Source organism: Trichomycterus rosablanca, chromosome 17, assembly GCF_030014385.1.
Source record: "Trichomycterus rosablanca isolate fTriRos1 chromosome 17, fTriRos1.hap1, whole genome shotgun sequence".
NCBI classification, from domain to species: Eukaryota; Metazoa; Chordata; class Actinopteri; order Siluriformes; family Trichomycteridae; genus Trichomycterus; species Trichomycterus rosablanca.
In genome coordinates this window covers 7075642-7088886 of record NC_086004.1, presented here as the reverse complement: position 1 = coordinate 7088886, position 13245 = coordinate 7075642, and the positions used below count along the sequence as shown (strand labels likewise).

Sequence of the window (13245 nt, the reverse complement as noted above, 5' to 3'; positions counted from 1 at the left end):
TACTAATGCGCTTGTGGTTGGATCTGTCAGCTTTGTTTGTATTGCAGCCTTGTAAGAGAACCCGTCGACATTCCTCAGGCCAGAGGGGCACCTTCAGAAGTCACATCTCGCTATAACAGACAGGGCTTTAGGTTGACATCGAAGGCCTAATCGTTTCTCATGGCGATAAGCCGAAAGTGAGTAAACCTTAAAACTTCCACTGGTGCGTGTTTTAATTCCAAAAGTAAATGTCTCCCAGATATGAAAAGATATGAAAAAACCCTCATTTCATCATAGTCATTCCTCTTTGAATGGCTGAGCTGACTGGTTTTGATTAGAGGGATGATAAACAAGGTTCTGATTCGAGTCACACACATTTTTGAAAGCTGGGGAGCTGTCGAACACTGGTGGATTATAGAAACTGGTGGATTATAAAAATTAAAGGGATATATATATATATATATATATATATATATATATATATATATATACAGTGTATCACAAAAGTGAGTACACCCCTCACATTTCTGCAGATATTTAAGTATATCTTTTCATGGGACAACACTGACAAAATGACACTTTGACACAATGAAAAGTAGTCTGTGTGCAGCTTATAAAACATTGTAAATTTATTCTTCCCTCAAAATAACTCAATATACAGCCATTAATGTCTAAACCACCGGCAACAAAAGTGAGTACACCCCTAAGAGACTACACCCCTAAATGTCCAAATTGAGCACTGCTTGTCATTTTCCCTCCAAAATGTCATGTGACTCGTTAGTGTTACTAGGTCTCAGGTGTGCATAGGGAGCAGGTGTGTTCAATTTAGTAGTACAGCTCTCACACTCTCTCATACTGGTCACTGAAAGTTCCAACATGGCACCTCATGGCAAAGAACTCTCTGAGGATCTTAAAAGACGAATTGTTGCACTACATGAAGATGGCCAAGGCTACAAGAAGATTGCCAACACCCTGAAACTGAGCTGCAGCACAGTGGCCAAGATCATCCAGCGTTTTAAAAGAGCAGGGTCCACTCAGAACAGACCTCGCGTTGGTCGTCCAAAGAAGCTGAGTGCACGTGCTCAGCGTCACATCCAACTGCTGTCTTTGAAAGATAGGCGCAGGAGTGCTGTCAGCATTGCTGCAGAGATTGAAAAGGTGGGGGGTCAGCCTGTCAGTGCTCAGACCATACGCCGCACACTACATCAAATTGGTCTGCATGGCTTTCACCCCAGAAGGAAGCCTCTTCTGAAGTCTCTACACAAGAAAGCCCGCAAACAGTTTGCTGAAGACATGTCAACAAAGGACATGGATTACTGGAACCATGTCCTATGGTCTGATGAGACCAAGATTAATTTGTTTGGTTCAGATGGTCTCAAGCATGTGTGGCGGCAATCAGGTGAGCAGTACAAAGATAAGTGTGTCATGCCTACAGTCAAGCATGGTGGTGGGAATGCCATGGTCTGGGGCTGCATGAGTGCAGCAGGTGTTGGGGAGTTACATTTCATTGAGGGACACATGAACTCCAATATGTACTGTGAAATACTGAAGCAGAGCATGATCCCCTCCCTCCGGAAACTGGGTCGCAGGGCAGTGTTCCAGCATGATAATGACCCCAAACACACCTCTAAGACGACCACTGCTTTATTGAAGAGGCTGAGGGTAAAGGTGATGGACTGGCCAAGCATGTCTCCAGACCTAAACATCCTCAAGCGGAAGGTGGAGGAGCGCAAAGTCTCGAATATCCGCCAGCTCCGTGATGTCGTCATGGAGGAGTGGAAAAGCATTCCAGTGGCAACCTGTGAAGCTCTGGTAAACTCCATGCCCAGGAGAGTTAAGGCAGTTCTGGGAAATAATGGTGGCCACACAAAATATTGACACTTCAGGAACTTTCACTAAGGGGTGTACTCACTTTTGTTGCCGGTGGTTTAGACATTAATGGCTGTATATTGAGTTATTTTGAGGGAAGAATAAATTTACACTGTTATACAAGCTGCACACAGACTACTTTTCATTGTGTCAAAGTGTCATTTTGTCAGTGTTGTCCCATGAAAAGATATACTTAAATGTCTGCAGAAATGTGAGGGGTGTACTCACTTTTGTGATACACTGTATATATATATATACAGTATATATATATATATATATATATATATATATATATATATATATATATATATATATATATTTGAGTCATATATAGGGTAGGGTAGGGTTTAACTATTACTAGGGTTTAACTAGGGTAGGGTTTAACTATTTGACAGATGCATCAATAATGCTAAGTAATTAAACTTTAATAAATGAACAGCTATTCTTTAACAAGACAACTGAAAAATGCCTTTTTGTAAATGTATAAGCTGTTTTAGAATCAGGGAAAGACTCTTTCAACAAGGCAGATGTGCAGTCCATTAAACTGTAGCTGTTCAGATGTTTCGTGGTGTGAAATGCAAAAACTCCCTCTGCAGCAGTAACAACATCTTCAGTTTTACCAGATCTCACAAAATAGTTCATTTACCGGACAAACTCTCTCTCTCCTTTAGCTGCAGTTTTGTGTTTTACTGAACTAGCACCTTTATTGCACACTTTGCAGGTCATGCATTTTGCTTCCCAAAAATCCCAGACAAAACAATTTTTTTCTGTAACTCATCTGTGAATAGAGCCAAATGTATCTAACACATACTGTACATCCAAAATCTGTCCAACTTTGATGGGGATGTTCTATTTGAGAGAGATTTGTATTTTACAGAGCTGACTGAACTCTAGCCTGACTTTGTTTTAACAGTTAACCTGGCTTATCAGATAAATAAGATTACCTGATTGTTATCATATGCATATTTGATGCACTGAAGGATTTTAAATGGTTGAGCAAAGCACAATGTTACGAGGCAACAACACAATTTGTAACAGCCATACAAACAAAAGTGACCTTGATGGTTTCTCAATCAAATGTAATCTGAAAGGGCCAATGTACCTTTTTAGAATCTCTCTAGAATCAGCCAAAAATCACAATTTGTCTTCAGGGACACTGGATTGCAAAGAACCTCTAAATAAATTGTGTCATTTTGATCCTGTTTCTTTTCTACTGTGTTGCTGGAATCCAGCAATGACCGGTTTCATAGCCCGGCCATTTTCAAGTCCATGTCCAAGTCTGCAATGACAGAGTGTGTTTGTGTGTGGGAGTTTGTGTGTGTTTAGGGGGTGCACTATGTAACCCGAGAGGTCTGACCTTGGGCATGCGGGCGTATCTTGGAGGAATCAGGCCTGAAAATGGTGAGCGGCCTCTCTCTCATACGCTAGGTACACATACAGCTCGGGGTTATCAGGACATCTTTGGCACTTTTCTTGACCACTCCGGTGCCGCTTGACCTCTAACCTTCACACACACACAATTCCACCAGCGTTCACCTCAAGTTCATCCTCTAATGGATAACTGCTTACACTGTTGTAGCGAGGTGATGATGTCCAGGTCCCTTTTTTAAGATTAATGCCACTGCTGATGTATTTTCAGGGCGTCCCATGGCGAGATAGCACATCTGAAAAATCACAGACTCAATAAATTCCTGACACATGGTCGTCCAATTGCACTGACCTGCTCTTGACCTCTGCCTGTAACGCAGGGCTGAAGAGGGGTTGGCGCTGCTGCTTGGAAGCTGTTGAATGTTTGTTTGTATGTCTGTGGTTTTTATTTATTTTTATGGAGTCCATGTTCCCGACAAAGCACAAAAAAGGACCCATAAAGGTATAAGAACATGATGTTAGGATGTACAGGGCGGTCTATCATACTGTTGACAATAAGGTAACTGATTGTTTCCCTGTATATCCTTTAAAGGGAGCGAGGGAAGTGTGCTGATAGCCAGACCTGGTGCACTCAGCTCTGCAGCGCTCTGTGTGGGAAATGAATGAGTGAGATAAGAATGCGACATTTGGAATCTGCTGTACATCTGCTTTATAAACATGCCAGGAGTAAGTACGCTTCTCATTTAGTTTCCCCGAGGACCTGATGCTAGCTCATCTGCAAGAACAAATAAAAAATACAATGGTACAAAAATATAAATAAGAAAATCTTCAGCATTATTTCAACCTATACTCCACAAACAACAACAATTCTTCTGATTTCTTCTATTTTGCTTAGACGCCACATTAATATTAGTGCGACAAGGTGGTAGGGCTTGAACTGGCAACCTTCTGATTACTAGTTTTCTTAACTCCTGAGCTTGCACTGCCCATCAAGCAAAGGAGAAAAAGGAAGCACACTACAATGTCAAATAAAGCAGAAAAACAAAGCAATGTTTAAATAATAAACTTTATTTAACTAACATAAACTTTAAATAACATTCTTCATTGTAATCCATTAATTTAAGTAAATAGGTTATGCAACACGTATATCACCCTTGTGAAAACATAATTGTCCCTTTTATACCTTTATAACTGATTGTGCCACCTTAAGCAGCTACAGCTGCAACTGAATGTTTTATTCATTTACTCATTCATTCATCCATTGAGTGTTTTACCACTGCTTTATCCTGGTCAGGGTCACAGTGGGACTGATTCATTTGGCAAAAAGCAGGAAACTCCCCAGTTAGTCAGTCAGTCAGTCTCCAGTTGGCCTCACTGCATGTCTTTGAAGTTATGGGAGGAAACTGGAGCATCTGGAGGAAACCCATGTAGACATAGGGAGAACATGCAAACTCCACACAGAAAAGAATTGTGACCACCGAGTTGAACATTTACAATAACTAAACTGTAATTCATAATAAGTTAGAACAGCTTAGAAAATAACTTGGGCATCAATGTTTTTCATTATCGTTTTATTTTCATCAACCACTTTATGCTGGGGGTGGCAAGGTGGCTTGGTGGGTAGCACTGTCACCTGACAGCAAGAAGGTCCATGCAGTCAGGTTTATTGGAGCTGCTAATATTGCCCTACATATGTAAAAGTGTGTATATGAGTGTGTGTGTGTGTGTGTGTGTGTGTGTGTGTGTTTGCCCTGTGATGGACTGGTAACCTGTCTGGGGTGGTGCCTACCTTTCCCTCATAAACTGCACCCACAACGACCCTGTGTAAGATAAAGCGGTGGTACAACAGACACTGAATAAATGAACTTTATCCTGGTTGGGGTTGCAGTGGAATGCTTTGCAAACTTTGGATGTACTGGAACACCTAAAGTACGCTAAAGTATTCGCTGAACATCTTCGAGCAGTTGTGAGCATTCCTATCATTGCCGCTCATCATGTAGCACCTCTTAAACCAGACGGCCGGTGGTCAGGCAGCGAGTCGAAAGCTTAACGTCGACTTAACAAAATTTATACTCGGTGAACACAGTCGATAGATCATGTTTAATAACAGTGCTCTAAGCACAAGGGAACATTAGATGGGAGAGACTGTAAACAGGCCAGCGCTGTGTGAGTGTATGTGGGTGGGTAGATCATTCATTTTAATAGAACTGTTTTACTGAGAGCTCAGTGTGTTGATGTTAAGCGCAGCCCCGCTGGATGGATGGATGTGATGAGTGTTACTACAGTTCAGACCAGAGGTGATGATTCTTTACCCTACTTATGTAACCTGTGTTTATATTTGAGAAGTAAGTACACGGTCTGAATAAGCCTGTGTTCAACACTTCCGTGTGAAAAATCTCTTGAAACTTTCCTCCAGGCACTAAATAATTACTATAGATTCAGCTCATGCTTCTGACCTCAGTTTAGAAAAGTTGGGACGGTATTTGAAATCCATCCAAAAAAAAGTGACACAAATCTACTTTATTCTGCATGTTAAAAAACAATACGAATACAAGTCATTTCATGTTTTTGTATATAAACGCTTACTCTGAAACGAATTCCTGCATAATAAGAAATGCTTATACCTTGTTAGATATTGTCATATTTCTGCACTATATATTTATTTATTTTATTACGATTTTAACGTCATGTTTTACACACTTTGGTAACATTTATGACAGAGTAAATAATTACTGGTTACACAGTTTTTAATGTCAAACACAGTCAACTTTGTATCTCCAATTCACCTCACTTGCATGTCTTTGGACTGTGGGAGGAAACTGGAGCTCCAGGAGGAAACCTACACAGACACGGGGAGAACATGCAAACTCCACACAGAAAGGACCTGGACCGTTCCACCTGGGAATCAAAACCAAGACCTTGCTGTGAGGCGACAGTGCTACCCACCGAGCCATTAGATAGATTGTTGTTTTGGCTTCACAGGTCTTGGCTCTTGATGCTGTGAAATCTTCTGTGTGATCTGCCCTGTGATGGACTGGCAACCTGTCCGGGCTGTTTCCTACCCTTCGTCCCGTACGTTGCACCCCCCAAGACCATGAATACGATAAAGCGGTGGTAAACAGACAATGAATGAATATGAATGAATAAATGAATGAACTTTATCCTGGTTATGGTTGCAGTGGGGCTGGTTTTACTGGGAAACAGTGGGTGCAAGGCAGGTATAACTTGGACAGGGTTGCCAATCCATATCAGGGCTTTGCACACTTTGAATGTACTGGGAAAACTTACCATTGGACATTTTCCTGCTGAGGTATTTGTTTAACATTTAAATACCTTTAAATGTCTTTATACACCCACTGCACATGATATTAGTAACTTCAGCAACAATTGCTGCAAACTACAGACTTCTGGCTTTTGTCTCTCAGTTTCTCTTTAATTCTGTGATGAGAGCCACTTTTAAGCTTACCGAAAAGCACATCTCTACATTGCTTTGTTAAAATTCCTGTTGGATTCAACCTATTTTTTTGCATGTGTTATGTCAGATGCTAATAATATGTAAATTAGGTACCTGGGGGCCTTACACACACACGTAAAGCTGATTAATCAGCTATGCTTAAATCAGTGTTTCATGATGCACAAAAGGAATTGTATGTACGTCATTCTGGCCACTCTGATCTGTGATTTTTAATGCGTGTTATGTAAGGGCTATTGTGCTAAATTACATGAGACTAAATCAGGAAAAGTGTTGGCTATTAAAGCTGACAGGGTGATCAAACATGTACAGAAGAAAAGAGAAAAAATGATAATAAAAAATACGTTTCTGATTCCAAATTTTTTTTTTCCAAGTTAAATAAATAAGACCCCCTGGTTGGGACAATCATTTATAAATAAAAGAGTTAGCACTGGAATACATTACATCAGCTAATCAGATAATGTCTTACAGAACCTACAACGTGGACACATGCTCATTAACACGCCTTTTCAATTTTGTCTGAAGCACACACTCTACAAAATGATGTGTGACCCCCATACTTCTGAGGGGACCCATTATGTGGCTTGCCACACCCCTCCCCTCTATTTTACGGCGTGTTTCTGAATCCGGACTAAAACTGGGTCATCACCGCTGTGACGGATAACTTCAGCATTATAAGTGAGCAAACAAGAATCCTCATCCAGCTTTTATCATGTAAATCTGCTGCTTGTACTGTATGAGATACATTTAAGATCAGCTCAGGGATTAGAGGGGTACAGTAGCTGCTGCTTACCATTGCCTAATTCTGATTAATAAGAGGCCTTCTGCCTTCACCCCCCTCCTAAAAAAAAGCTTCAGAGTACCTTGTCTTCTTTTAAACATACTCATTCCACCCCTTCACCCTCCACACGCCTGGTCCTAATGAAACCTCGGCTTTAGCACGTTCCCTGACGCCATTTTTATATGCACCGGACCATATGGTGCTCATTAGACAAATGACAGGAACAGGGCTGATTTTGGTGAATGGGAGGTGCTGGTGCTCAGCAACAGAAAGAGGTGGCATAGGATTCAAACTTTTGCACATTATTGGTAGAAAATTCAAACGTTTACTTCTTCAAGTTGTCATTTTTAGATCAAGGCTGGGAAAAGTGCAAATGGTCCTCTAGTGTAGTTAAGTTAGCAATTTAGCCATAACCTAACATCTTAGCTTTACCTTACTTGAGGTTTGTGAATTTATTTTGGTTTTGCCAGCTTTACGGGTGGCATGGTGTTTATATGTTCTCCCCGTGTCTGTGTGGGTTTCCTCTGGGAGCACCGGTTTCCTCCCACAGTCCAAAGACGTGCAAGTGAGGTGAATTGGAGATGCAAAATTGTCCATGAATCTTGTGTAACAAGCGACTACCGTTTCTGTCACGAATGTAACCAGTGTAAAACATGATGTTAAAATCCTAACAAACAAACAAATTATTAATAAAGTTTGGTTAACTGTAAGACAAGCTTTAATCTCATACAACATAACCTTCCCAAGTCCCTTAATTAGTTGTCAACACTAAGAAGACTTTTGTATTTGCTGTTTTTCTGCCTTGTTTATGATGTTTACGGAGTTGGAAGAAATAATCATTCTTACTTCCTTTATGTTGTTATGCCCAGCTGCCCAGCTGTTAAACGCTACCCCGGTCAACAAATTGGTTTTGGTTGATCACGTTTATCACCACTTTCACTTTGAGTAGAAGTGTGCACGGAAAATTAACTAAAGCTGCATGTGATTTATCAAAAGCTTTTAGTCTTTCATTAGTCACTGACACTTTGGTTTTGATTATGGCAGGGTTTTTTTGTGAGTGTGTACACAGTAATAAAACAGCTAGTGGGGTGGAATTGGGAGTATTGGACTTGGTCTAGACCAGTGCTCCCGCAGTGTCTGATTAAAACTAAAATCTCTCACATAATGATTTTTAATGTGTTGTTTGGTGATTAAAGGTGTACACGTGAACACATCACTGTTTAATTTGGTTTTACTGGGACTGATGATGGTATGGTTAGAGTTAAACAAGCTAGAGTTAATAGGGTTAGAGTTAAATATTCCTTTTATTGGCAAAACGAAATGCTATTCTGATTCCAGACTGCATGTTCAGTTTAAACTGATTACAATATAATATAAAAAACTGGTGGTAGCCTGACCTGGGGTCAGTCATCCTGGCTTAAGAGTTCTTTTCTAACAGCAAGTTTTGAATAATGTACTGCAACCCTGGCATTCTCCTGTTGTACCATTTTGAGTAAGAAATAAATCATGACAAGCTTCACTGTAACAGGGAAATAAATGACCAGTGCTAGTGGGGGGTCAACCATCCTGAAGTTGATTATTTTCAAAAACCACCACATGTGGACTGCATTGCCTGTCAGTCACACATTCTTTATTGTTCCTTGTTTTACAGGTTTATAATTTAATAAAGTGGTGTGTGAAAGTGGAACTGTCAGTTTTACCAACACCAGTCACATGCAGCAGATCAGTTATAACCTTTTTTTACTGGACAGTGCACTATGGTGTGCATCGAAATCCAGAACTATCTGAGTCATACATAATGTGGTATTGTTGGTATTTCTGATTGCACAAAGCTACCTGTGAAATTATGAGGAGTTTGCTGGATGTGATGACATTCTTTACCAAACACTGAGAGCTGTAACTTTAAGTTTATTTGGTTTCCACAGTGCAGCTTTGCTGACCCTTGGTACCCCATGTATGGTATGTCTTAATTTTTTACTGTCCAACTTTCACATCAGTAGAAAAGACCAAAGTCTGGACCTGACCATGAGCTTGTCGGACATCCCACATTAAAAACAACTGGTATTAAATTAGAGTGACTTCTGTGTGATTCATAATATATAACAACTATTCTTCTAAAAAGGCTTCACACACAACTTTAAAGTGTCTGTGGGAATTTGTGCCCATTCAGTCAACAAAGCATCTGTATGCCTGAGCACTGATGTTGGTCAAGGAAGCCTCAACTGATGTGGTGTTTCTTCAAACCCAGTCTTCATGCCTTTATAGAGCTTGCTTTGTGCATAGGGGCACAGTCATACTAGAAGAGACAAGGGCCTTCCCTAAACTGCCTATAGTAAAAAGCCTATAATTTCCTTTATATAATTGATTTATTACACCTGTTAGCAATAGTTGTGGCTGAAACTCATTAATTCAAATTATTAGAAGGGGTGTCCCAATACTTTTGTCCAAATTCTGTAGATGAGGAGTTTATTTGAGTTTGAAATAATTAATAATGAATAAATCGATAATTAAATTAAACTGTCCCATGTTTCAGTTCTGTAAACTGAAAGCTTAAAATTCAGTACATAAAGCAATAGCAGCTGGCACGTCTGATCCTCAGAGTCTGTCCCCAAACTGGGTTTAGTGGGGCTAATAAAGCTGATTATCACTTTGACGGAGACCCGCTAACCTGACATAGGCACAGCGCTGCTCAATTCCAACCCACAACAGGGCAGCAGTCACATACTGGTTCAGGGCTCTTCCAGTATGAGGCTAAATTCTCATACAACGCCTAGTTTCTACAAAGTTTGAGTATGAGAGTTAATTTACTACAAATCTTTTTCATATGCACTTTTCTTACATTTACATTTACGACATTTAGCAGATGCTTTTATCCTCTTACACTTACAATTATGACTGGATACAATTCAAGCAAAGTGAGAGTTAAGGGCCTCAGGCCCAACAGTGGTAACTTGGCAGTAATGGGGCTTGAACCGGCATCCTTCTGATTACTAGTCCAGCATCTTAAATGCTGAGCTACCACTGCCCTCTTACTCATATTTACTTAAAATGCAATTTTATACCCCACACAGTGTTTTGGGAAACTACACATTTTAGCAAACACTTTGAACTTTAAAGACCTTTAGAATTTTAGTAGGGTGTTGTTTTACCTAATTAAAATGTAAAAATATCATAAAAAAATGTGAAGATACGATATAAAATGTCATGTTTCACACTTTGGTTCCATTCATGACAGGGCAGGTAGTTATAGGTCACACATGAGTCATCAGTTCAAGTTCAATGTTAAACACCACCATGGGCAATTTTGTATCTCCAATTAATCTAGCTTACATGACTTTGGTCTGAGGGAGGAAGCCCATGATGCCATGCAGAGAACATACAAACAGAAGGGATCCAGACCTCTCTGTGTGGGAATTGAACCAAGAACCTTCTTGCTGTGAGGTGACAGTGCCCCCCCCCCCCACAAACCACTGTGCCACCCAGGAATAATTTGACTTAAAAAGTACATGCCACAGTGGTTACTGGCCATTGTCTGAAAGAAAGCCCAAATTCTCTGAGTGAGTTACAAAAACTATTTGTAAGGTCAAGCACTGATGTCAAATAAAAAGAACTGGCTAATAACCAGCCTTTCAATTTATATCATAGGTGTTCAGTGTAGTTGAGGTCATGGATCTGTGCTGGTCACAGAGGTTTCTCCTCACCAAACTTGCCAAACATTATAGACTTTAGTCATGCTGGAATAGGAATGTGACTTTCCCTGTTGCTACAAAGTTGAAAGCATATAGTTTATTTTTACAATTGATTATATACACCTGTTAGCAACGGGTGTAAATCATTTAGTAACAGAAAGGAATAGGTTGTAGAAATCATTTAATTTCCAAACTGCAATGATCTGCCTGTTCCTTACAAATGTATCTGGTGGAAATGTGGACCTTTATGGAAGATCTTTGTTGAGTTTTTTTTTTTTTTTTTTTTTTTTTTTACTGAGAATTTAGACTCACTTCAGCCGGACTCTTTTTGACATGGTCACGGACCAATAAAATTCCAGCATGCAAAGAAGGGAATAGACAAGGACCTGTGATGAGCAAACACCTGAAGAAGTGTTTAATGTTTAGCACTTGGCAACACTCTCAAATGTCAAAGGAGCCTCCAACCATGCAGCCCAAGAGCGATTTGGCTAAAATAAACTTTACACTTCTTTTCTTCTCTTAAAAGCTTCAGGATCAGGTATCACACTATGAAAAGGTGAAACCTGGTTGACTCTTTAAGCTCTGTATGATAATAGTGTTATTTTTTCCTCTTTTGGAAAGGGATTAGGGGTAACTGTAGAAGGGGCGAGGTAGGGGAGAAAGTCCTGGCTTTTTTATTTTATTTTACAACAGTAATGTACGTGCAGCAGCTTTGAAAGGGCAGGGCGCAGTAAACTTTAACAGCTAAGCGAGGAAATGTAAAAGATTTTATTACCATTAACAGGGCCGGCGAGTCAATGGGGGTCCGCTGTGGGAGTTAAGCCAAGCTGTACATGGCAACTGCACTCAATAGGGCTTTGAAATGCAGAAATTGGGGTGAACAAAAAAAACGCTATTTTATTTTGCTGTATATCTCAGTTCTGTTGTAAATAGAGCTTCAGGTCAAATGTTGCTGCAGCTCATACAAAGACCGGAGACAAATTAAAGTGAAAAAACAACAACGTAAAGTGCCTTCAATTGTTGGGCCATCACTAGCTGTCAGAATAACTTCAACACTTGGACAGGTCTATGGAATTGTACTGAAGAGACAGGATGCCATTCTTCCAAAAGCTTTAACTTCAATTTTTATGATGAAGAGCATAGAGAGTGCCTATTGGCCTAAAATCTTTCACAGGTGTTTAATTGGTTTAAGATCTGCTGACTGTAGAAACCATCATTTATTATTTATATAATTTCTTTTATCATTAAACTATCTGTGACCCCTCGTGCCTTTTAAATTGAGGCATGTCATTATTTCACCAAAATTAAAGATTATGATAATGTTAATGGTTAAATGTAATAAGTCCTACTGACCAAAAGTGACCACTGTCTTAAAATGTGCTATACACTCCTGTAGAAGCTGTAATTTAGTCTGATATTCACTTTATTTATTATCAGTCGCAGTTCATTCGCAGTTCATTCGCAGTTTATTCGAGGCCAGTGGTAGCTCAGTGGTTAAGGTACTGGACTAGTAAACAGAAGGTTGCCGGTTCAAGCCCCGCCACCACCAAGTTGCCACTGTTGGGTCCCTGAGCAAGGCCCTTAACCCTCAATTGCTCATCGTGTTCCGCTCATTGTGTAAGTCGCTTTGGATAAAAGCGTCTGCTAAATGCTGAAAATGTAAATGTAAGCCACAGTGCCAGTATTAAACTAACCACAAGTACAAAGCAAAAACGCAGTAATCTGAGATATTGGATGCTTAAATGTCTGACGTGTCAAGCATCCCATTCAATTGTGAATAAAAGTGGTTGAAATTAAGAAAATCAAGAACTAAATGGACTGTAGATGATATAAACACTGTATTTACACAAACAAAATACTTTGCTTTTACCATAATTAATGAGATTCATTTTTTATTTATTTTTCCTGTATACTTTTTGCATTTTTCAAAAGGTTCAGGGGTCATCCAGATGTTCACTCTGCAAATGTCAAACACTGATGTTTCTTATTTATTGGCTCCTTTGATGAATTTAGTTTTTGACTCCTTCATAATGTGGAGTCATACAGAGGGTAAGCCAAGGCTAGAGATGTTTTTCTGGAATGTTTTG

The 13245-nt window shown here is 39.8% G+C and overlaps 1 long non-coding RNA gene across 2 annotated transcripts in view; it reads left to right on the top strand.

The window, feature by feature from the left end:
* The window catches only part of LOC134331707 (uncharacterized), a 55298-nt gene that overhangs the window by 11734 nt on the left and 30319 nt on the right, over positions 1–13245 (top strand). Inside the window, exon 1 of one of the 2 annotated variants that reach the window (XR_010015152.1) lies at positions 35–176. The exons of the other annotated variant lie outside the window; for it this stretch is intronic. This is a non-coding gene — a long non-coding RNA (uncharacterized LOC134331707). Of the gene's footprint in view, positions 1–34; positions 177–13245 lie in introns of those variants that run through there. 2 annotated transcript variants of the gene reach the window in all.